At 38.6% G+C, this 26,387-nt stretch overlaps 1 protein-coding gene and 1 long non-coding RNA gene across 50 annotated transcripts in view; one reads left to right on the top strand and one right to left on the bottom strand.

The window, feature by feature from the left end:
* The window catches only part of ZBTB20 (zinc finger and BTB domain containing 20), a 753,858-nt gene that overhangs the window by 376,802 nt on the left and 350,669 nt on the right, over positions 1-26,387 (top strand). The window lies entirely within an intron of this gene.
* Positions 5,976-25,340, bottom strand: LOC140594195 (uncharacterized). Of its 2 annotated transcripts, XR_011994809.1 has the most exons (3): positions 25,269-25,340; positions 10,711-10,847; positions 5,976-9,045 (listed from the first exon to the last, which is right to left on the bottom strand). It is a non-coding gene; the product is annotated as an uncharacterized lncRNA (long non-coding RNA). The 2 variants fall into 2 exon arrangements; XR_011994803.1 differs by lacking the exon at positions 25,269-25,340 and having other exon boundaries at positions 8,614-9,045; positions 10,711-15,164.

The following is a 26,387-nucleotide window of genomic DNA, read 5'->3' as shown; positions in this document are numbered from 1 at the left end:
GATGGGCTCAATCGGTAAACTATCACCTTCAGTGTTATCAGATGGATCAATGGAAGCATCATCAACATAAACCTGTCTGTATTATAGTCTTCCTTGTCTTCTATTGTTCTTAAGAGACTTAATATATATTCTATGCAAAGGTTACTCGAAAAAGCTTTTTATCATTTTATTAAGGGATTTTCTACACCATATCGGGCTTCATTTCCCTCAACAATGGTTTGTTTTGATAAATCTTTTGCAAATACAGCTGGTACACTATAGAGCTGACTCAGTGATTCTTAACATTGGCAGCACATCCAAATCACCTATGGACTTTGAAAAATATACAGATGCATGGTTCTAACTCCTACGGATACTGAATCATTGCATCTGGGGTGGGGGCTAGATGCTGATTGTTTACAAAGCCTCACAAGTGCTTCTATAGGCATCCAGGATGGAGAATCACTGATCTACTAGTTCACTTGAGAAAGAATTTGAGACTATCTTATACATTAAAAGAGCAATTGAAGGAAGCAAAATCTTTCCATAAATCCTACACTGAGTCCTTTGAAATAAAAGTGGGACTCGTGAGCAGCTTGAGAAGCTGTTGCTTGGGCTATCCAAATATTCAGATTTGACTCTCAGATAATGAAAAGGCAAGAAATAAGAAGCCATTAGAGCATAGTACTAAGTGGAATTATGGGAAACCATCTGTAAAATGCTGTGGGGTTTGGAAGGACCTGTTCTTTTTAATAGACATTTTTGTAATAGAAAACAGGGTAATGGAAATAGCAGCATATTTTAATCTATCTACATTTCCTTCAGATAAAAATAAAATAAAAGGGAAGGGCATAACCTTGCAAATGTATCTTGATCTGATATTATTTTTGCAAGTTAGACAGATATGGGGCCACTAGACAGCCCAACTCAGGGCTAGCTATCAAATCAGAGCTCACTCTTCAAATCCCAGCACTAATCGAGATGATAAAGAGCTACCTTTCGATTAATCCTGCTCTGGACTTTAGACGAAAGATACTGCAGTTTAATTACTGAGCGAAATTCACTTTGTCTGATCTGCCTGTCTTTGCTGTAATGTCATAATATAATCAGCATCACCCCCATCTGAAACATGGGGCTCTGAAGTCCAAGAACCTGTGTGATTGGAAGAAATAAAATGATGCTCAAACAACAACCAGCCGCAGTGCAGTAATTATTCAAACCTTGTTTTCATCGGAATGTCATTCTCCTATTGGCTTGTCATGACAGCAACTGAGAAAAGGATGGGAGAGCATGTGATTGAAAGGGAGATTGACCTGAAGGAAACGGACTAGGTGTGGGAGGGAAGAGCCACGCTGTATAAAATCTTAAGGCTAATTAAACTTCGTTTTTCTTTAATATATATATCCCACTGGCTGCTCCTGATCCCACAAGTCCAAGCTAAACCATTCAGCTGATATGTCTCTCTGCAATTAAAATCTCCCCTTCAGTTGAAACTCTACAGTTTTTACTTCTCTGAAAATAATTTATTTTTCTTTTAAAACTGGCAATTACTTAACAGATTTTTTTCTATAAGCCTCAATAAAGTTTTTGTAATTTAAACTCAATGAAAGAAGAAGGTTGCAGATTTTCTTCTGTCAGAGATAATGGCCTTTGCAAGCATCCTTTCTAAGTTTGCACGGACCCACTGCCTTACATAGAAACGCTGAATCCAGGTACCTGGCTTTGCTATGAATTGTTACCCTATCTTACATAAAATGTATACAGTAACTTGCCCTAGGTCCTTTAGTTAGAGAGTGGCTGAGCCAGGATTTGAACTGAGATTTGTCTGATTCTGGGTCATACTCTTTTGACTCTACTCTTCTTCCTCCCTTTATTCTTACTAATTTATGGTTAATACCCCTCCAGTTGATTCATTTAACACATTGCTGAGCAGCTCCTATATGCCAAGCACTGTGTTATACTCCACATATACATTAGTAAAACTTGGAAGGAAGAATCAGCTAGTATCTGTCTTCAAAGGCTTTTAAGTTTGGTGGTTCAGTTGCTTTTGTGACTTCTTTTGTAAATTGACATTTTAAATCCAAAGAGCAATTGGACCATTTAAAACAAATGTAAGACATGAAGTCTGGAGCTCTTTTCTATTTCCCTGTTTTAATTCATAGTATCACCATTCTACCCATCACCTCAAAATCTCAGAATCAATGTTCCCAAGAATCTTAAGGTTTTATAAAACCAATCATCAAGTCTTATCAAAATTTGCCATATATGATCCATCATCAAGGCCCTTAAGCATCAAGGTTAAGCAGACAGGCTCTGGAGGCAGATGACCTGTGTTTGAATCCTGTCTTTATCACTTATTAACTGTATAAACTTGAAGAAGTTGCTTAATCCTCATCTTTAAATAAGAAACAATAGAGTTACTTGCCGTTTAGGGTTGACATACAAATTAAATGGGTTAATCTACATAAAGCACACAGTTCAGTGCCTGGTACATATTAGAGAATTAATAAATATTATCCTTTCTTCCTTTAGAGTCTCCAGAATATTTCATTTCCTTTCTATTTCTACCTATGCTACCAAGGTCAGATATTTATCTCATAGTTCCTGGTTTATTGCAAGAGTTCTCTCTCTATATCTATCTGTCATTATCTCTGGGCTCTCTCTGTTTCAAGTTTTTCTGTCCACCAACCCCAGTTACTTATACTAAAATACCACTGTGATGATGCCAGTGCCTTATGTATAAACCTTTACTAGACCTCTTTTGCCTACAGAATAAAGTGGATTAGATAGTCCAATATTCAAGGAACCTCTTCAAATTCCAGGCTCAATTTATCTTTCCAACATTATTACTATTCCAATTCCCACTAACTTGTTTATTTGTTGCTCCCAAATATGTTTTTCATTCTTTGCTTCCACGCCTTCATGTCCTTCACTTAACCTGCATCTTATCACTTCCCCATTGTCAGTTTTGACATGAAATGATTCTCTTTAAATCCTTGTTTTGAATACTGATTTGCCTTGTATTGTAATTTTTTTGCATTATCTCAATGATTAGATATTAAGTACCTCAGACATAGGTCAGTGTCTCAATATACATCATTGTTTGCCCAGCAGCATCCAGAGAAACTCAAACATAGTTAAGTATACAGTGAATATATGCCAAACGAATAAGAGGTCTGAATTTGGAGTTCCTTCCTTGCTCTAATTACCTTTTCCTTCTCACAAATCACTCTGAATTTTGTCCAATATTCCTAGTGCCTGTTGATCTTTAAATATTTTAAAACTTCTCCCTCCTTGCTCCCCTTCCCTGAACACTCACTTATAATGTCTTTCCATTCCACAGCCATCCCCTCGCTCATCATATTCATTCATAGGCTGCTAATGGGTTCTCGTTCTTCTAGTTCATTCTATACCAACTACATCAATACTAGGGTAATACTTATCTGTAGAACAGAAATAACAGAACCTGCTCTTTTACTTTTTGGAGTTGTCACAAATGGCATTATATGTATGTGGATATGACAGTATTTGACAGTATACTATTTTATAAACTGCAAAAAGCTCTATAACCATAAGGTATAGTCTATAGTGTCTAAATATTTTCCAGTAAACATGTAGTCATGTATTAAATATATAATTAAAAATATCAACAGTCAGGTCCGATAAGCTGTATCATTTCTTGTATCTAAATAAGGTGCACATGTGTATCTAAGGATTATTCCTTTACATTCTTATATCTCCTCCTAGGTCTCCTCTTTTTCCATCTAATTCACTCTTGTCTTGAGAAACTCACATTAGTTGGCCTCACCTCATCTACGGAGCAGTTGGGAGTCTTCCTTAAAAGACCTTCACTGGAAAGAGTCTTTTTTTTTTTTTTTTTTTAAGATTTATTTATTTACTTTAGAGAGAGAGTGTGTGCATGAGTAAGAGAAGGGGCAGAGAGAGAGGGAGAAACCACCTAAATACTCCCTTGCCTATTTCTGTCACTCTCTTCCAAGGGGATCTGATATACCAGAGGCAGTAAAATCTTTACTCCTTCCTACTGGCCTTTTGGCTCCTCCTGCTTGTTTGGAGTTTTGAGTTAAATTTTTCAAGTTAATATTTAACTCATGAGATAACTGTTTACAAAATTGTTGGTTGGCAATCAGGGATTTTTCCCCCCCTGGATTAATATGGTTAAAGTTTAACTTAGTGGAACAGCTCATAAAAAAATAATAAATATATGTATATAATTAAATAAAAGTACTAACTCTGGGAATTTTGCTGATATGTCTTCTAAACCCAAAATGGAATATTTGTTCTAGTTCAGATAAAAGAAAGACCTTGGTTATAGGCCTGGCAAACCAACTCAGTGGAAGAATTTAAGTAGAAGGGGAAGCCTGAGTCTACTCTTGGGTAGCAAATGACATGCAAATAATGAGAACATCCCTTTTTTTCTTAAGAAAATGCCCTTTAATGCATAGTCTTGGTAACATCCCATTCAAAAGAAGTTGTTGGGATTCCCTCCAAATAGCATATTTGGATAATATTAGGCTTTGATCAGTCCTGTGCTATCTTGACATTCTGCATTGCCAGTGACTTTGTATAGTACAATGTTATCAAACCTAGAGGCAGATGTGAGGTGAAATTACCCTCTTCAGGTATTACCCTTCAGCCATATTCATAAGTCAGAAAGGACTGTCTCTTCTCCTGAGACAAAGATGAACTCAAGCTCCATCTGATGATTGCCAGAGCATATCTTGCATTCCTATGAGAAATCTTGATGCTTTTGCTAGGGTTCGTGGGTACAATCTAGAATTGAAACCTTATTTGGGTTACTTCGGTTTACTTGGGAAGGGGTTTCATCTTCTAGTAATGCAGACCTCAAGGAATAGTTGTTGGAGAGACTCGGTGAGCAATTAAGTAAATCTCGTGAAACTAGAAGGGGCTGCATATATGTGAATTTCAACTTTAACATGGAGTTCTCCGAAATTCTGTGCCATGAAGATATGCTGTGTTTTGGCCATTTGTAGAAATCTGCTTGGCCAGTTTCTAGTTAAAGGATCATTTTTGGATATTCAGAAGTCAGTTGTTAATAATTTTTGCTATAAGAATAAATCGACTTAAAGCCAAAACAAGAACTAGATTTTCAGCCCTATTCTGCATTCAGAGTCATAAAGCCAGACATTCAAAACCTGGATATCTCATAAACACCTTCTTAGTGTTTGTTGTTTTGCCAAATATGCTGTGTTTATCCCAAATCAGAAGCCATTTGAGATGGAATTATAAGTAATAGATTTCAAATTTGAAGAGACTTAAGCAGGTTTTAAGTGCCCAATAAGGCAAGTAGGAAAAACTAGAAAGAGAGGTGTTTCAGAAATAGCCAGTGTTTCAAGTAGAGGACATGGTTAACCATGTTAACTTGCTGCTGAGAAGAAGAGTAAAATGAGAATGAAAATGTGAACATTGGACGTGGCAAGAGCAGACATGTTACGGTGGAATGGAAAAAGCCACATTGGAGTAGGTTGAGGAAAGAATAGAAAGTGAAGATATGAAAAAAGAAAAAAAAGAAAGTGAAGATATAGTAATAGCTAATATAGACAATTCCTTCAATAAATTTTGCCAGAAAAGGAAGAAGACAAATGGAAAGTGACTGGAGAGAAACTTGGAATCAAGAAAGTATCATATAAAGATATACAAAGCATGGTGGTTTCTTGTCTTGTTTTATTTTTTGTGTTTGTTTAATTTGCTTCCCCAGGTGAAACACAACACAAATAATCAAAGCCTGAAATCTGGAGTAAAAAGAGATGAAAAAGGCAAAATTGGCCTTGTGAAATGTAGAAGGTATTGGCTAAGATTCAATAGATTTTGGTTCCACGTCAAACTCTACCAGCTACTAGTAGTATTGCCCTAAATAACATTTCAATATGAGCCTACTTACTTATTGATAACATCTAAAGTCCATTTATGATATTTCAGTTCCAGAAAGGAAAAAAATAACAGACGTATTTCAGAAGTCCTTCTTTAGTAGAAATTTATATCATTTTTAACCATTGACAAAGTACTGTATTATTTAGACAGCATTCATATCTTGTTAGTTAACCCTCACAAGACTCCTACAAGGTAGATGATTATATTGTTTTTACTTAACAGGTAAGGAAACCAAGGTTCTGAAAGATGAAGTGGCTGGCAAAATCATACGGTGTGTAAATAGCAGAGGCAGAGCTGTACCCCAAATTTTTAGAATATAATTTAAAGGTTCTTCCCACCTCATAGTGCTCCTTCTGTGGTGTTTTATTTTGTTTTGCTTTTTTCCCCTCACTTCTCAGTGAATCCCTTCAAAAAAAAAAAATTGATCTGGTTTCCATTATTTTTATTTCTTTCCATTCTGCTTCTTCAGGGATTTCTGAGTATGACCACCTCCCTGAATATCTGCATTTCTTCACAAAAGGGAACCAAATGCATAGGGATCAGAGGTCTGTATTAAGTGCCTAGGAAGAATAACCCTACACCAAAACCTTTTTACCAGTTTAGTGATAGTGTTTCAAACACCCATGGAAAATTAACACTCTGACCATCAATGTTAGTGGTGGAAACCCCTTCATAATATCTTGTCATTTGGCCTTACCAGCTTTTAAAACCAAACAAAGTAGGAGGAGAAAATGGGAAATGTGAAGTAGGAGAAGAGATGGCATGGAGGGGTCCAAGTGTTGCTTAGTATAGGCCCTGCAGACCAAAAATTATTGTGTTTCTAACACTATTGATTTTTTCAGCGGCTGATATTTCAATCTGGGTGCAGTGTGTCTGTGAGTCTACGCACACTGTCAAGAAGAAATATGATAGTGTCTTAAAAGATTAATAATATCGCTGGTCCTCTGGAGGCCTGTCTTAATTCACTGGCCTGTTCCCTGGCATGTACTGTAATTTATCTAGTCTGATTTGAATAGCAAATGGCAATCGGCTGCCATTAGGGAAATGGGCATCATTCTTATTGATCCAGCATGGGCTGGATTTTATTTAAGGAGAACTGCAAAATGTTATTACCTTCAGGAAGAGAAACTGAAAAGGGAGCTTTTCCCTCGTGTATTTTGGAAATGTTCTACCTTTAAAAGAAGGGAATGGATTGTGGATTTAGGAGAACAGAGGGAGATGATGATCCTATTGTGTGAACAGGGACATGTACAGGCTGTTTTCAACATAATTGTTTACCAGCAGGAAAGAGTGCTCATGATTATGAGAAAGAGGCCATGGCCTCAGAGGTTAGAACATTGGAGAGTTAGTCAGATCTGATCTGTTTCCTTGTCCAACTTTGTGAAAAGCCCCTGGTTGCTTGGAATTTACTTGTCAATCTATAAAATGGGCTAAAAAAAATCTACTGGCCACATGCAAGGTTTACTTAGCGTTTGTTTCACATCCTGAGAGCTTGGATAAATGGTGCTGTGGAATAAAACCAGGAAAAACAAAGAGGGCCTATTTGACATCGGAGGGTGAGGTTTCAATATTTATTATTGCTCTTCACTTAGAACTCTTGAAGGAACAGGTTATGCGCTGAGTGGAGCATGACGAACTAGTCCCATAATTCTCATTAACCATAGCAGGCATCTCTCAGGTGAAGACTGAATATGTGGACTTTAATGTTCACCTGTTAGAGGCAGATCTGAACCTGCACTTATAACTTGTTCTATAGAATCAAGGAAAGCCATCAGCATTCCATGGTAGCAAATGTGGGAGACAGACCCATTTTGCCCATTCTCTATGCGCTTTGTCACAGAGGTAGGGGCTGAAAGAGCCATTCCCATCAGAGCAGTGGAGATTTGCTGTGAGGGAGCACATGCACATTCACTCTATCCACAGCCTGTTTTAGCAGCCTCTGAAGGGGAGAAAGGTATGACAAAGGTGGCTAGAGGAAGTGCTCATTGCAACTGAAATTCTCCTCCATTCCACCTCGGGTTGTTATGGAAAGAAACGATAATGTGCTACAGGAAATGGCCAAGTATAAAAGCAATAAAATAAATTGAAAATGACTTTGTTTTTTTGAGCGGCAGTAATTGCTATATGTTGTGATGTTTGCATAAGGAATTAGTTAATGTGTAGCAGAATGGCATGTGATACTTTTTATTTGCCTGATGACTATAGTCTCTGAGTGAATGACTTATTAAGGTTAATAAAGAAAAATTTGCTTGTGACTTGTAATGATCCAATTGCTAGAATTTAGCATCCCCTTATGCATTGTTGCCTAAAGGGGAGAAGGAAAAAAACCCACACACATTAATGGCCGACTGGCTCTGATTTTTTATAGTGGTGTGAGAACAAACAATGTCTTCTAAATTGTTGGTCTGTCTATCTTTCTGCCTGCCTGGGCAGGAACGTTATGGCTTTCTTAATTCTCCTGTGTGATTTATCATCCTAAATTCATTGTTTTGCATAACTCTGCTCAAAATGAAGAAATGTCATTATTTTGCAGCGAAAAAGTTGTCATTTGCATAATGCCTGCCATTAATTATTGTGAGACTAATGCAGTTGTTGATATTTTTAGGGCACAGTGGTACAGCCCGCACCTTGTATAATGTCATTCTGAAAACATTGGTAGTTAATAGGTGCCACAACATTGCAGAAATGGAAAAGAAGATGATGAAGAAGAAGGGGACACAATGGAACAGGCTGTGTGATCTTTATTTAGCTTTTTTTTTTTTTTCCCCTGAAATGCTTGGTGAAGAAAGACTATAAAAGGAAGCGAATAGAGCAGGGAGCTGTGACATCCAAGAGAACAAAGGGATTGAAAAGCAGAGGTTTTCTATTTAGACTGAATTAGTATAACCTGGGTTCCAGCCAGTTTAATGGAGGAAGTCGTGCTCCTCTGTTTTGGCTTACAGACTTCACCAAAGCCCTGAACAGAATGTAGGGTTGGGCTTTTTTACACCAACAGTTAGGATAAGAGTTTGCTCTGAAACATGCTCATCTTGTGGGAGAATTCTCGTAGCTGGGCACTTGGCCAAAGTGAAGAAGACACACCACAGTTTCAAGGAAGAGAGCTGAAGACTCTGCTTCTCAGGTTTTGCTTAATCAGTCCTCTGTACCTTTCTTTTCCTGCAAAAAGCAGAGGAATACAGGAGTAGCATATTAGGGTGAATTTTTTTTCCCTCTGTTCCTTGCAATAGAACTAACTTTTGCATCTGATTCTTTAGGGCAAGAGCCTACCAAAGCTTTCTATTTCACAGGTAAATGAAAGTCAGTTATAAAAATTCGATCAGAGATGAAACTCATTACACTGAGTCTGGGAGGCATAAATATTACAAATGTAGGTAACTGTTGATCTTTTTAGTCATGGGAGCTTAAAAAAAACAGGCTCACATCAAATAGAATTTTTTTCCTAATTTCACTGTTTCATGTGTATTATAAATTTAGATCTTTCCTCTTTATCATTAAGTTTAAAAGACATAAAAGGAATGGAGCCTCAAAAGTAGGTCTAGTTGCTAAGACTGACCAGAGATATTTAGAAAGAAGATATTGCCCTTCAATGTTTAAAGGCTGGAATTGTAAACTCTGCAGAATGCAGTGCTTCTCAGACTGTAATCCAGATTCTGATGACTATCCCTTGACCAAAGACTGACTACTATTTTGGACCTCCTTAAAGCCACGTGATCCTTGTGAGGGGGTCATAGGAACGTGAAGGAAACCACGAGGGGCTGTCCCAGTTTGTCTTACAATAAAACCTCGGCAGAATTGAGGTTGGGATCCTTTTTTGGTAGGTCTCACCTTGGATTTTGAACTCAATCTGCATGTGTTCACTTCTGGCTTATGGAGAAAGCACACATTCTGGGTTAGGAAAATTTTAATTCCCTACAGTGACATCACCATCATAAATTACCACATTTGGGGTTGTAAAAAACAGATGAGCCCATGCGTCATTGGAGACCACTCTTCATTGGTGCTCTCACTTTTCCCTTTCTTCTGGAGAAAAGGAAATTGTCCTAACACCCCAAATTAATATCCTTTGAGTGTAATAAAATCAACACAAGCATATGGTTTTAAAACATAAGAAGAAGGTCCAACATAGGGGGCCATGGACAGAAAATAAAGAAAAGGGATTTACACTTCCTATTATACACTGGAACAACACAGGCAGACTCCTCCTCAACCCTCTCATGTTGTGGCCTGATGCCCGTGTCTACCACAGTCTACATACACGTTAATAATCCTACATATAGGTATGTATGAATATCTGATAATTAAATGAACAAATTATGTCGTGATTAGGTGACCAGCCCATCTTGGCTAGCCCAGAACTTTCCGTTTTAACACTGGAAGTCCCACATCCAGTCTCAGGAGTCTGAGTCTCCTCAGTCTCAGATAAACCAAGGAAGTCAGTTACCCTAAGGCCTATTGATTTAATAGTTATATATTTCATCTTTTATTTGAAAAGGCTTTTATATTTAGTGAACAACCTGCTGTTAGGAACTATTTCTTATAACATCCACTTGCTAAAGCATTTTACGTCCCTATAGGAGTGTTGAATAAAGAGGTGTGTAGACTTCCATGCATTGAGTGTCTAGCACTTTGATCAGCAATATTCTGGAAAGTAGCAGTCTCATAGTAAATAATCAGCATCAGTTCTGATCCCCTGTGTTCAGGAAATAATTTTAGAGCTCAAGTCTTCCATAGAAGCAGGGTAGGAATCCATATGTTAGTTGGCATGGTTTTCATCACCTAACATCTGATAATCATGTCAGACTGGCATTCTTTAATACTCACTGATTCCTGCCAGGACTTCAAACTTCTTTATCCTTTGCTGTGGAGTTTTTCTCCTTTTGCAGCCAGACATCCTGCTAAGAACTGAGGATACAAGATAGATAAGACATGGTCCTTCACAAGGAGTTTTTCAGTTTAACCTATGAAGTGGGGAAAAAAAAAAAAAGCTGTGAGAATGAGTTTTATCCATTTGAGGTGGATAAAACTAAGTATCTAATTGAGGTGATTTCTGTATTCACTAAGAATAGTTAATACTGTCACAAAGCTTAAGACATAGAAGAATAGCACTTAAAATTGTTGTTTGTTATATGGATTGGTCTGTTCATTTGTTTAGTAAACATTTATCGAAGTTCTAGTATCTGCTCAGCAATGTTCTGAACACTGTGGATACAAAAATGAGTCATACTTGGTAGTTTTACAAAATAGAGAGTACAAAAGGATACTCCATTCCCTCTCCAGGTTGGGAGTCCTTCAAGTGCAAGATTGCCACGTCAGCGTTCCATACCAGTCTAAGACACTTGGACTAGTTGGGCTGGGAAAACGTCTCCCTTTATAGACTCAAAGGAGACATTATTTTTAGTTAACTACCTAATTTCACTTCACTTTTCCCAAGAACCATATTCTAAGACCTGAGCTGTAGCATGTAGGTGGGTACCCAGATTGGCTTGTGCAGTCAGATGGAAAGAACAGAGGCATCTGGGACAATCCAGAGCAGCCACTACACTGTGCAGAATAAAAATTTTCTATTTAAAGTTGATATGACTGGGATGAGATTTAGAATGCTTTATTCATCCACTTATTCATTCAGTCATTTAATATCTATCAACCACCTATAATGTTTCAGACATTGTCCTAATTACTGGGGAGAGAGTGAAAAATTAACCAAAGTCCCCTAGGAAACTGACTTTATAATGAAAGAAGAGAAAACCGATAATTAAGTAAGCAAAAATATATCATTTTAAATAATGATAAGATCTAGGAAGAAAACAAGGCAGCGTGCGGGGGTAAAAATAGGAATGGATGATGGAGAGAGTGCCCTTTGCGATAGGGCAGGTAGAGAAGGTCTCACTAAAACAACGGGCATTTGAGCAAATATTATAATAATGAGGAGCTACGCATGTGATGATCAGAAGAAGAGGATTTGAGGTTTAGGGAATAGATATTATAAAGTAGGTAAGAACATCTTAAAATGTTCCAGAAAGAGCAAGAAGAAATGTGTAGCTCAAGTGGGGTAAAGCAGGGATGGTCACAAAGCTAGGGATGGATCAGATCACATAGGCTGTGGTAAAGACTGACAAGAAGCTGTTAGCAGGTTTTAAAAAGGGTATTTGCTCTTGGGGTTTCTGGGTGGCATAGTGGGTTAAGCATCTGACTCTTGGCTTTGACTCAGGTCATGATCTCAGGGTTGTGGGATCAAGCCCCCGTCTGGCTCCGCACTCGGTGTGGAGTCAGCTTGAGAGTCTCTCTCTCCTTCTGCCCCTCGTGCTCATGCTGTCTCTCTAAAAACAATAAAAATTAATCTTAAAAAGGTATGTGTTCTAGTTTATAAATCAAAAAAGGTCTGTGGCTATTCCATGGAGAATAGGCTAAAAGGACCAAAGACAGAGTAGGAAGACCAGTCAGAAGTTACTGTGGGAGCCCAGGATATGATGGACAATGGCAGTGGAGGGCAGGAAAATAGTTCATTTCTGAATAATTTGAGTGTACATTGAAAGCAATTGCTGAGGATTTTGATGTGGTATAGATTAGAGAGAGACACATCAGGTGCGGGGAGTCCTAGGTGTTTGCCCTGAGCAACTGGATGAATGGCAATATCATGGACTCTGTGGAGTTGGGAGCTATGGAGGATATGGTGGAAAGAGTAGATTTGTGGGCAGGGATAATTATGAATTAATTTGGGGCATGTTGACTTTGCAATTCTTGTCCAAGTGAAGAAGTTGAAGAATTAATAGGTCTATGACTCAGGAACTCAGAAAAGGGATTAGTACTAGAGATACAAACTGTTGTTTGTCTATTTTTTTTCACTTCTACATATGTATTTTCTTTATAATGTAAAGCTTACAGAGTACAAGGCGTGGATTCTGAGTTTTTGAGGTCAATATGTATCCCCTATGTTATTTGATGATGAATACACAGGTGCTACTTTGATTCATTCTGCTGTCTTTGGAAAGTCTCAGATGTATATAGCAAAGAGGTCCCAACGAAAACATACGAACACTTCCTGAGGACTCATATGGTTTATGATCTCACTGAGATGCAAAACAAACCTAAGCTATTGTTTCCATAATGATTTAAGACAGAGGGGACAGCACATACTCTGTAACTTATTAATGGAGGTGGAATGCATGAGAGTTGGAAGGGAGGTAAAACTTGAACCCAATTTTGGAAGTGGGGAGAATTTAAACAGGCAGTAAGGAGCATGCGCAGTATTTCAGATAAGGGCAAGTTGGGAGCAGATGTACAAAGACATAAATTCACTTTCTCTTTGGGGAAGGCAAGAGTGGGGAACAGGAGACTGGCCTGGCAAGAGCAGAATATTGTGTTTATGTTTATTAGAGGAGATGAATTTATAAAGGTTGAACTTACCCCTGGGCACATTGGTCCTCATCTGTAGGGTATTTCAGAATCACTTCTGGAGTTTTGAAATGTGGATGCTTGGATATGTCTTCTGGAAATTCTGATTTCCATAGGTTCTTGGAAGGTCCCTGGCATTTATACTTCACACAGGGAGCTTATACAGGAACACATCTCCTTCCTAAAGCTTTGATTGTCCTAGGGAAACAGTCCTACTGGACTCCTAGGTAGAGTTCTCTCGGGGCACCATCCTAGTGGGGGATCCCCAGCTGGCTCTCCTTGATTCCCAGTGTTTATTTCACTGCTCATGCAGAAATTGAAGTCTGTAGCGCTTTCTGTCTTTTAGTTATGCTATGGACAGAAGATGTTTTATTGTCCCTCCTTGTTGATCTACATTACTTTTGGAGAATATCTGGAAAATTCAAATTCAGTTTGCTGCCATTATCCAGTGGGAACCCAGAAGTCTGCAGATTTGTTTCAAGAGTAACTTCCTGCGTTAGGAAGTGGTTGCCACACTGCCCTACATCACTCATACATCATTTACACCTAAATGTAGAATTCCATAGACTTAACATAGAAACTTGTAATGCTCCACTTTAGCTATTTGAAATTTCCATGGTGAAATCTGAAACTCGGGCTTTAAAGAGTCTGAGTTTTGGATTCTATTGAAATCTCAAAGTTTGAATGCCAGGTGTTATTGGTGTTATTATTTTTATTTAAAGGAATAAAGACTCAGTTTGCTGGGTGATGGAGATACGATTTTGAGATATACATGGCACAATAAAGGAGTTCTAAGGAGAGGTTCTGTTGAGGGCATTCCAGATGGAAGGCTGCCCCAGGGACCGTCACAGCAGGGCTTCAGGGAGCTTTAGTAGACCAGGTGTCTACTAACCTCAAGGTTATATTTAAAGTTACGGAAGCATGTTTGTAGATCAGTAGTGCTGCAAATGAGACAGTTTAAAGAGTATAATCTGACAGTGGATTAGAATGTGTTCCTGTCTTGTGCCTGCTGTGTGCAAGCATTCTGCTTATCCTGGATAACAATCAGACAAAGAGAAATGAGGGAAGAGAGGAGGGAGGCAGGGGTAGAGGAGGGGAGAGAAAGAGAAAGAAAGAAAGAAAGAAAGAAAGAAAGAAAGAAAGAAAGAAAGAAAGAAAGAAAGAAAAAGAAAGAAAGAAAGAAAGAAAGAAAGAAAGAAAGAAAGAGAAAGAAAGAAAGGAAGAAAGAGAAAGGAAGGAAGGAAGGAAGGAAGGAAGGAAGGAAGGAAGGAAGGAAGAAGGGAGGAAGGGAGGAAGAAGGGAGGAAGGGAGGGAGGGAGGGAGGAAGGAAGAAGGGAGGAAGGGAGGGAGGGAGGGAGGAAGCCCACCTCTCTTATTTGGACTGACTGAGCACTCACAGTATATTAGGTACTGAACAGAACATGCATGAGACGTAGGTCCTGCCCTCGGCCTTACAATTCCGTGCACCGTGATTCATAAGGCATCACCTGAACAAGGGGCTTCTAGGCCATACGGGGCAGGCCGACTACAGGACACCTACACTCCACATTTGCAAGTAGACTGTGAGTAAGTCTTAATATCTGTGGAGTCTGGGAGAAGGGGAGGTTTGGGTATCTGTTTCAATTCTATAATAATACAGAACACTCAAGGGATTCCTGCAGGGGTAAGTAGAGTTAAGTGGTGGACTAGAAATAAGTGATGGCTTGAGGAGAGAGAAAAAAAAGTCTCATTCCCATTTTTTCCCAGGTGTCCCCTCCGGGGGGAGTCTGTGCCACTGGGAAGAGGCCAGTTTTCTCCATGTGGTAGCTTTGAGTTCCTGAGGTTTTCAAAACTGCTCAAGGAAGAGTATGGCATGAATGTAGACACTGTTTTCTTGTGAAGACAATGGGATGGAATTTAAAAATGGGCCTTTCCTGAATAACCAGGTTGCTGTGGACCTGGGACATCCTGGAGTGCCAGTGTGATTTGTCACACTGCAGGGAGGTGTGATGGGGGTGAGGTTGGCTTGACTGAGAATTAAAGAAGCCAGAGTTCCCATCCCACTGCGTGGACCAAACAGGCTTTCTGACAGTTCCTTGGTTAGCGAAAACTGGTGTGAGTTAGAGGGACAATTGTAACAGTGACATAAAAATCCCAAATAGCCCTTCTGCATAGATACACATTTAGGAAATGCATAATAAATGACATATAGTGAAAATGTAAACAAGCCATTTAATAACATTTTAATGCTTGATTCTGATCTCTTAATTAAAATGTGCATAAAAGAAAACAATGGTGGAACATCTGTGTGTGTTATTGGGATAGCAGGATTTATGCTGCACCCTGGGCTTTTTTTGTGCGCTTCTCAGTGTGTGCGCTCGCATGGGAGGGTCTCCTCTTTGAGACACAGTTCCCCATTTGAGCCCCACAGGGTCCCCACTCCCACCCACCATCTCTTGGCAGTGGCTGTCTCTTCTTTTCTTTCCTCTTACATTAAGTACTATATGGCTCGTTCGCTGCTGCAATTAAACTGCTCTCAGCATTCATGTGAAAGCCACTCTTGGCCCCACCCCTATAACCTGAAACCCTGACCTAACCCTGACTCACCCTTGTTATCTCAGCAGATGTACACAGCATTACCTAATGGTTCTGGCCTCAGTGAATAATCTCAAAGAGCTCTAGGGAACCACGGCCCTTTGTATCTGTGACCTTGCCACAGTTATTACTCAGCTGGACACTATGTGGTTTAGATGTTAAAGACAGAAATTCTACTCACCCCTGGTGGTGATTTTTTAAAAATTATTATTCATCTGGGGGATGTATCTCTGGGCTTCATTTGGCCCAGTAGTTAAATGAGAGTAGCCACCATCACAAAAGTGGAAGGCCATGAAGTGCTTTAAGATCTTCCAGTGAAAATGTTACACTCTGAAATGCTCTTATTTCTGTCATTACTTGGAACATATCTGATCACCAAAAAGTTTATCTTTGATTAAGCCAGCATAAAGGACCTCACGTGTTCTTTTACTCCCGAAAGAACTGTGTGCCATTTATGCAATAGAAAGCCACAGCCAAAAGGTCTTCTTAAACATATAATAATTAATATTTAATGGCCCCCTTTATGAGAGGGACATTGCTGTGGGACTATCTCTAATCCTCACAATGTTCCTGCAGAATCGGTGGTTTTATTCTTCATTCCACAGGTAATGAAACTGAGATTCAGATCCATTTAAGTGATGCGCCTAAATCTATATTGTTAATCAGTGGAAGACTTGGGATTCAAATTCAAGTCAGTTCTCTCTCTCTCTCTCTCTCTCTCTCTCTCTCTCTCTCTCTCCCCCCCCCCAACCCCCCTCAGCCATAATCCTTCCACAGTATCAGGCCCTTTCAAGGATAGCTCCCATTTCCTGGAGACGGTAGTGAGATGGTGTTCTGAAAGAGTTAAGTAAAATGCACCCTGTTTGTGACAAATGTCTGAAACTTGTTTTTATAACTTGGATTTAATTCACAAATAAAGAGTAATTATCAATATGTCACAGATGAAGAGCTGCATGTATGGATCAGTGTAATTTCTGTTCCTTGGCTTATGGATGCAGTATGCCCCAGGGAGTTTCACAGAGCCACATGGCATCTTCTAGTGCTGGGTCCTGTGTAAGCTGAACAACGTGTGAAACTCCTGTGTGTTGGGATAGCTCACATAGCTGGTTACTATCTGAGGAAATCTGTATGAAATTACCTTAGACATGGTTGCCTTTCTGAATCTGTCTTAACACTTAAGTGGGGGTGAAATACCAATTTTTGGTACTGGCTTTGCATTTGTTGATAGATGTTTATTTTTGGAAGTGGTGTCCCAAGAGAAGAAGAGGGGTGTGGTGCTTGCTTTCTTTTGCTACCCTCGTTTTCCTCCTTGTGCCTCTATTTCCCATCTGATTCAATTTTATCAGTTTGCTATCATCTTTTGATGAAAAAAACATAAAATGTTCATAGACTAGAAGTTATTAAGACTTTAAATCACGTAAGACTACCCTTGGGGTGATTTTTTTTTTTTTTTTGGACTGAGTTTTTCATGTTTCTATTTCTATTAGAGGGTTTGCGCTGTATACTGGGGATGCACAACTTATACCTGTTCCACTCCCTTTATTTTTGCTCAGACTGAGAGCCTCTGCTTTAGGCTTATGACGTATCCTGAAACAGGCCAGTTGTTAGATTTATGTGATGCTTAGACTGTGGTACTGGGGGCGTTCACCGGGCATTTAGATGTGTATTAAGGAAAGCATCATCATTTAGTGGGAAAAGCACAGGCTGTGAAGTATCACAGGAGCGTGGCTTCTTTGCTTACTAGCTGTGTAGCTTTGAGTGAGTTATTTAATAATCGGGCCTCAGATGTTGTATCTGTAAAATGGACATGAGCAAGAATACCGGCTTTATAGAGCTATTGTACAGATTAAATGCTATCGTACATTTAAAAGAGTTGGAGCAGTTCCTGACTCTCACTGAATATTGGTGGCTTCCATTTCATGCAGCAAAGAAAGGGAAACAATACGGACTAGTGGAAATTAGATGATTTGGGTTTGAGAAAACTGTTTCATCATTTCGAGTCAGCATAGCAGAAGATTCCTCTAGGAGTTAGAGTCCCACGTTCTGCTCCCAAGTCAGGTTGTCCACTAGAAAGCTGTCAGACCTTCTCTCTTAGCCTCTCGGCGTCTCTGCCCCTCGTCTTTAAAATGAGTAAGTCAGAACGCCTGAACTGTATTTAGTTACGTAGTTTTGCTCTCTGAAGAGTTTTTCTCCTTCCCAGAGTAGTCTGTGGCTGTCACTCCTGAGTGTGTAAGTCTCAAGTCTTGCAGACAGGCCTATTGTTAAGATACGCTTTTCCCTGTACAACTATGTTTATATGTACATTTATGTTCTTGGTATATTTGTCATGTGTCTGAGTATTTATGCACCTGCACGCTTGTTGAAATAAGCACACTAGCATACATTCATACATTTTTTTTGTGGGTATGTGTGTTTATATATAACCTATATATATACAGTATGTGTGTATATATATAAATATATGTCTGTGTGTATGAGAAACAGATGCACTGTAGGCAGATAAAGCAGATAAATATAGATCCAAATAGAAGCAAAGCATATAAATATAGACGTTCTATAGAGTGAAAGCAAGCAGATCAGCACCATTTCATTATTGCTTGAAGCCTTTGTAATAAAAGAGTTGAAAATCAGTAACTGACATTGAAATTATTGATTGAATGACACTGTCAGATCAGAAGGCACGGTGTAAGGTAAGAAAATAACCTGTCTTTTAACTTTGAGGAGCAATTAGCAGGAAGATTTGTTACTTTTAATTATTTGATTTATGAAAGTTTTTAGATGCTATGTGGTGTGGTGTTTTTTAAGAGTACGGATTATGTCACCTTTCCTAAAACTACTACCAAACAACAAGAAATAATACATAAAGGGAAAAACACCTATTCCAGTCCTGAGAAAGGACTTGATGAAGGTGACAAGATCCCTTTTGTTAGCAGGCTCTGATTGGCACTCCTTTCCTGTTTCTGGGTTCGGACAGACAGTTGGTTTCATTCTACGTTATTTTTCCCAAGCCCTTTGAAGTCTGTAAGGAACTCACCTAAGGGGGATATTTTGAAGCACTAGGCCAAAGTCACCATTGTTGAGTTATTTTTGTGGGGAAGCTTGCAATTGTGTTTAGTGAGTGTGTTGTGTGAGTAAAACTGGGCTTCCATCTGTTACTTTCATGTCACTGTTTTCACCAGTCAAAATAATTGTGAGTTTTTGCTTTATTTTGTTTTGTTTCAGTGGAGAGGGTATTGTGAGTTATTTTTAGCAGGTTTGAGTTAACTGTGTAATTTTTTTAATGTTGCAAGTTATATATTGGTCATGCATTTGAAAACTGTTTGAAAATAAGAAGTGCCTCCTATTTTCCCCCAAATTTCATCTATTTCCCTAAGCAGATCACGTCTTTTCTTCAGCTTTGTTGTAAGACCATCCAGAGAAGCTAAAATGTGAAAAAACCCCTCAAAGTTGTGCTGAAACAAATCTTGCCTTTGCCTAAGCAAAACGGTCAAAGTAGTTGTTGTTGCTTTTCTGTTGTTTAGTTTACTATTGCTTTTCCTTATAAGGATGAGAAGAGAAGGCCAGGAAGATGTTCTAATTCTCTGTTCTTTTGTGCTTCTGCTAAACCAGAAGTTACTGTTTCTTCCTTCCTGCTCCCAATCAGATTTAGACTTAAAGCACAAAAGGAGGGAAGGGCAAAGCAATATATTAAATATATTTAATATATTAAAAGTTGAGAAATAAATTGATGCTGCCTAAAGAATTGTTAATTCATTCTTTCAAATCTGGTTGGCTGCTATTACTTTATTGTTAAGCTCTTCATCAAATTATCATCTTAAAAATATATTTTAAAAAATGTCCCCGTGACCTTGAGGATAGGACATCTCACTCTCTTTCTCTCTCTCTCTCCCCCCACCTCAGTCTTTCTCTCCCTCTCACACGCACCTCTCTTCTTTTCTTTGTTCTTTCCTTTTCTCCTGCCTTAACCTATTTACTGGTTAGCTTTTGTCAAGTATCTTATATAGTAAGTTACCAGAAATTTTGACAAGGAAAAATATTATATACACATACACATGTATCATATACACCCGTATACACACAGATACATACAGTCATATTAATTGTTAATGTACTAATCATCGAATTTTGTATGAGTTATAAACTATTATCTAGTTATTGAGTATAAATTTTTCAAGGGATTTTTATAAACACTCAAATATTAGGTCTGATTTAAAGATTCCTAGGAAATGGTACATTTTCTTATCTATGACAAAAAAATATTTACCAAATATACATTTAGGAAACAGGGATTTATCAGAACCAAGAGCAAAGCAAGAACCTGTTTCTTTTTAGGAGTCATTTACCTTTCCCAACTCTTACTCGGAGCATGTGGTGGCTCTCATCATTGGCGTGAAGGTTATTTATTTATTTATTTATTTATTTATTTATTTATTTATTTGATGGCTTCATATTCTGCTCCTGGCTTTGTGGTATCTTACAGTACCTGTGGGCCTGGGAGTCAAACAGGTCCTGATCCTCACGTGCACAACTTTTTAATTAGCTCTGTGTCCTTAAGAAGTTAGCCAGCAGCTCTGTAACTAGGTTGCTAATCTATGAAACTTGGGCCAATCTTATTTACTTCACAGAGGCTAGCATTAAATAGAATAATGTAAATAAAGTAAATGTCATATAATATGTACTAAATAAATGCTAGTTTCCTCCTGGCCTATTAATTTTTCTAAACTATTTTTTTAATATTTTATTTATTTATTCATGAGAAACACAGAGAGAGAGACAGAGACCTAGGCAGAGGGAGAAGCAGGCTCCTCACAGGGGGCCTGATGCGGGACTCGATCCCAGAACTCTGGGATCCCAACTGGAGCCAAAGGCAGAAGCCCAACCACTGAGCCACCCAGGCACCCCCTGGCCTATTAATTTTAATGTATGTCTGTGATTTCCTCCTCCTGTCTGTTCTCACCACTTGGCATAGCATTGTACTATAGCTATTAGATGTCATGATCAATGCTAGAGAAATAAGAAAAACAGGTTTTAAAAAATTATTAATTATGTAATATCCACCCTGAAAATGGGCATATGAAGAAAGAGATCAAAGGAAACCATCAGGAATTCTTGCCTCCTATAATTTAAGGTTTTCTAGTTAACAAACAGGAATGGAAGGCTTTTCAACACCATATTGTCAAAATCCTATTCACATCATTAAAATGGAATGAAATATCTATCCAAGTGATGCACATTAAACCTTTTAGAATAACAGGACATCCTTTTTATTTTATTTCCCACTTAGAGTAGGTTAATGTCCTTCATTCTACAGTGGATGTTGTTCACCTTAGCTCACTGTAGATTAGACTCCTCAACTGGCACCTGCTCTTAAAAGAAAGAAAGAAAGAAAGAAAGAAAGAAAGAAAGAAAGAAAGAAAGAAAGAAAGAAAGAAAGAAAAGAGTTATTTACTTATGAAAGAGAGGGGCAAGGTGGGGCAGAGGGAGAGTGAGGGGGAGCATCCTAAGCAGGCTCCATGCTCAACGTAGAGCCTGACACCCGACTCGATCTCATGACCTTGAGATCATGACATGAGCCAAAATCAAGAGTTGGACACTTAACCAACTGAGCCACCCAGATGCCCTGGCACCTATTCTTTTTTGAAGAAACATATGTGGTAAGAATCCAAATATCACTGAAATTTCTGAATAGTTGCTTCATGTTTTCTCTTTTAAGGAATTGGGAGGGGGAAAGTACTTCCCACTTGAAAATATTTGGAACTGTGTTCAGCCTAGAGCTGATCATTTTAGCTGAATTGTAAACCCCATAAGAGTTAATGTTTTATAAGGGAAACAATGACACAATCTTAATTACAATGATTCTGGCAGCAACATTTCTGTTATCCAGGGACTTCTTTCTCATGTCCAAGTTCTCTTTTAACCTCCTCAGACTTCACTTTCTGTGTAGCTGCAATTTTTGTATGCAACTCTCTCGGACTTTTTTTTGGAATTGAGAGAGTTTGGCCCGTATCATGAAGCCACGTTAAGCCACTCGAATTTCTCTGGACCTTCTTCTGCTATGCCATAATCAGTCCCAAAATAGTTATATCTCTGGAATGGAAAGAAAGAACAGGGAAGAGAAAGGTGACATGGTGAAGCGGAAAATGAGTGGCCTGGAGATTGTGAGATTTGCTCTCCCATCTGATGAGATTCCTTGTAACATAGGCTCCAGTCTTATTGACAGTGACAGGGTTTAGGCAGCTCTAACACCCTGTGGCATAGCCTGTAAGTTGTCAGTATCTTGTTGCAGTTTTTATTTCTTAATTTGTGTATACATGAAAGGCCTATTTATTGTATAATGTTAAGTGTAAATTTTTTCTTCCTTTATGACTTCTAAGGATCTCAAAGCTCATTAACAAAACAATTATTTCATGGAGAAAAGCAAAGAATAAATGGGAAAACAAATGCAAAGTGTGAGAAAGGAAAGAATTTGAGATTGGCAATGGGCATAGTGATCTAGAAACAGAGTTAAAAGTGATACTATCTAAAGAACTAAAGAATAAGAGGAAGAAGGGAAAGAGGAGTGAAGACTAAAGATAAAAAATGAAGTGTAAGATAGCTTTAAGGTGAACATTGTTACATAATCTTATAAAAGAATCTTATAAAAGACTCTTCAAATCTTTCTCTTTGGGATTTAAAATAAGATTTATCCTGAAACTAATATTACACTATATGTAAACAAATGGAAATTTAAATAAAAACTTGGGGGAGAAAAGGGCCAAAAAAATAAAATAAAATAAGATTCAATTTATACAATATTAACTTATCCTAAGCTACGGAGAGAGGAACTGTGAGCTTTGGATACTAGGCCCAGCTTTGTCTCAAAATATATATCCCTGAGAAGATTACCTTCTGAGCTTCAGAATCTTTATGAATAAAATGAGGGTTCCAACCAAGTTCTCATTCATTTTTTAGAATCCATGAAATGAAATAGCACGTGGGATGGTCTTGTCAACGTACTGCCAGGATGCTTATGTAAGGAAGTTGCTGAATTTGATTAGATTAAACCATTGATCAAAGTTTAAAAAAAAAACAACTTTCTGAAGGTTTTGACTGAAATGTATATGCCTACTCCTAGATGAATTAGCAAGATGGTCATGCACTATTTAAAAAGTACTATGGCAGCTACCTCCAAACACGCTTTTAGTTGAATCTTCAACTGGAATTTCTGAGAGATTGGCCCATGCACCTTTTCCTGTAAAGATATCATTCACGAATTCACTGAAAGATGGCATTTCTGACTTTCTAATCCAGATTTTTTTTTCCTTATAAAACTCCTGTTTAACCAAGAAAATGGAAATCAGTACATTCTTGGTTGCCCTGCTATTAATTTAAATTTGCATAACCTAATCAAAACTCAACCTGCCTTGCCCTTCAACAAAAAGCTATATTCTCTCCCATTACTAAATGGCTACATTCTTCTCCGTAGTTTTTAAAAGATGAATTATGTTGATACCCCCTGACTTTTCCTTTAGAATGTGTCCATGGAAATTAAAATGGACTTTTCTGTGCCCAAGACTGAAATGTAAAATAGTTCAAAAGGGCTAGTGGAAATGAACACAAAACTTTGCTGATGCTATCAACATTATAACTTTTGTTAAGCTTTTTTTCAATAAAATGGAACTGAAGTCAACTGTCGCCAAATAACTGTCTGATACTTCCTCTATACCATCATTTTGTGTCTACAGATAAATGATAGAATAATACAGCCTAAGATTTCCTGTAAAGCCCTGGAATATGTTTTTCTGAGGCTTTTCTAGCTACTTTTCCTACAGAGATGTTTCTCCCATAATCATTTTACTGTTTCAACAAATACTTGCTGAGCACCGAGAATGTGCCAAGCATTGTGCAAGGTAGGTGCTCAACATACAACAGTGTATACACGGCCATCGATTATTAAAGCATCTCTGACAAATGGATGAGTAGGCATCTGTTTAATATTTAATAAGCTAAGTTGGGTGAAAAGAGATGATTGGACGATCAGAAATGAAACCTCACACTCTTGTTCTTTCTTTTATTTTTTTTTTTTAATTTTATGATAGTCACAGAGAGAGAGAGAGGCAGAGACACAGGCAGAGGGAGAAGCAGGCTCCATGCACTGGGAGCCCGATGTGGGATTCGATCCCGGGTCTCCAGGATCACGCCCTAGGCCAAAGGCAGGCACCAAACCACTGCGCCACCCAGGGATCCCTTGTTCTTTCTTTTGGATGTGATTTTTCCTAGTCAGCATTTACAAACCCACACTCAGGAAGGAAACACAACAAACCCTTGAGCTGGCTGCTAATAAAGAGAACTTCTATTTCTCTTCCTCACCTTACTAGTTGTTCTCAGCCATGGGAGGGCACTCAGGTACAGGAAGGTCCTGTGCCTAACAGCAGAATCAACTGCACCCTTACCTTCCAGCCTACGATTTAGGAACTCACAGTACGGCCTGGCATGGAAAACACTGAGGACTGGGAATGCCTATCATCATCCTGATCAAAAGTTAAATTTTAAGTGCTCTCCATGGGCATAATATAAGAAATTATTTAAATTTCTTTTTCAAGTGTTGTTCATCAGTTTAGAATCTCTCCTCATTTTGCCCATTTCTCTTTGATTATCCTGTATTAGGCAGTTCTGTGTAGTCAAATGATTCGTGGTCTATCTTCTTCCAAAGTAAAATAGTGACCTCAAAGATTTCTAAATGCATCCTTCATACAATTGTAAAAGGAGATGGGTAAAGGAGAATGTATTTCTCTTTGCCCTGTGTGTCTTTCAAATAGTGTTTGCAACTAGGTAAACCAGTTGGACCATGGCATCGACTATCACAGATACAGATTTACAAACGCATAGAGAGAATGATAAACAGGTGCATATGGGGAAGTCTGACAGATGAGTGGAATTGCTTTCAAGTAATTTGACACACTAGTACTTTCAGACATTCACCTGCCAATAATCCTGGTTAGAAACGAGACTGGAATATTGGGGTCGCTTGCTCAAAGTCCATCTTTCTGAGGCCTGAGCAATAACCAGAAGTCAGAGCTAGAGGGAATGAGAATGAAAGTGTTGGAGGCTTTAGAACTGTTTCTCTAAAGGAGCTCCTTCTCGCTTTCCTCTGTTCCTCCTCTCTCCTCTCGCCCTTCTCTCCTTTCTTTTTCCTCCCTCCCCCTCTCGTTCCTTTCTTTTCAGTGCTATGAATTCATTAGATGGCATAGTGTAAATCAATAGTAAACGCTAACCGCCTACTCTGTACTCAGTTACGCAACATCACATAACCGGTACACAGAGACAAAAAGGGAAAAAGCACACACAGCCTTTACATTCAAAAGCTCTTGCATAATTTTACTTTTCCACAGCCAAAAAGAAAAAAAAAGGAAATAACAGATGGGGAAACTTACAGTTTTTTTTCCCTTTTCTCAGACTGTTGAGGAGGGAGTTAGTTAACATCCGTGGCCATTTCGAGTTGCCCTAGGCTGCAGCAAAACATCCCATAATTGTCAGTGCCTTAACTGACTTGAACACGGGATTTTGTGACCCTCCATGATGTGGTGAATTTTCCAAGTAACATAAGACTGAAATTATTCGGAGGTGTTTAATGCTGACTTGATTCTTACTTGTTTTGTGAAAAATCAACAACATTTAAAGTATGAAATGAATTTTAAAATAGAGGATAGGGAAGACGGCTGTGTGTGTGTGTGTGTGTGTTTTCATTTGAAATGTATCCTGATGTAATATTTATGTAAAAAGCCAGTTATATAAACCCTGTCTTTCTCTCGCCTTTTACTTTGGGGGCTGTAGAAAGCTCTAATGTTTTTTTCTTTTTTTTTTTTTTCTCATGACAAACTCCAAAGTCATAATGAAAGAGAAAACATCTAGATGCTATAGCACAGGCACTTAATTCAAACTCCCTATAGAATTCATCCCCTAAACAACAGTTCCACTTAGGAGGCTGCAGTTTCTGGAATTTTCATTTAGAACTTTCTGTGATACTCTTCCCTGGCACACGTTTAGATTCATGGCACCAGCTTTATGTCTCTTTGTGCCTTTGTAGCCCATCACTCCTTTCCCACAGCCCCTGTTTTTTTTTGCTGGAATAACTTCCTTCCCAGCTTAAGTGGGAACATAGTGAGATTTGGGTGAGGTCTATCGGTCTTCTGGGCCTGTTTCTAATATTTTATTTCATTTAATGGACTGATGTCCTCTGGGAATCAGACATGCACCTGATGAGGGAGTTTGGAGGACTTTTTAGTTTTGTTTTATTCTTCCTTTGTAGTTTCTGCCTTCCGAATGGTCATAAAATGGCTGCATGGGACTAGGCATTTGTTGGGCATCAGGTGTGTGAGGGGTGGCACCACTGGCAGTTTCGATCCTTCCTTACACAGTCTGAGAGGATGAAAATGGTCGGGGGAGGGGGGGCACTTCATCTCCTTGTACCGGAGGTCAGGAACATGCCTCCAGGTCATACTTTTCTTCTGGATGGAAAAGCCAGATGAAATTGGTTCATCTGATTTGACCGC

This window comes from Vulpes vulpes, chromosome 1, assembly GCF_048418805.1.
Source record: "Vulpes vulpes isolate BD-2025 chromosome 1, VulVul3, whole genome shotgun sequence".
Lineage (NCBI taxonomy): Eukaryota > Metazoa > Chordata > Mammalia > Carnivora > Canidae > Vulpes > Vulpes vulpes.
Note: the sequence above shows the minus strand (reverse complement) of the source record. Positions and strands in the feature narration are given on the sequence as shown.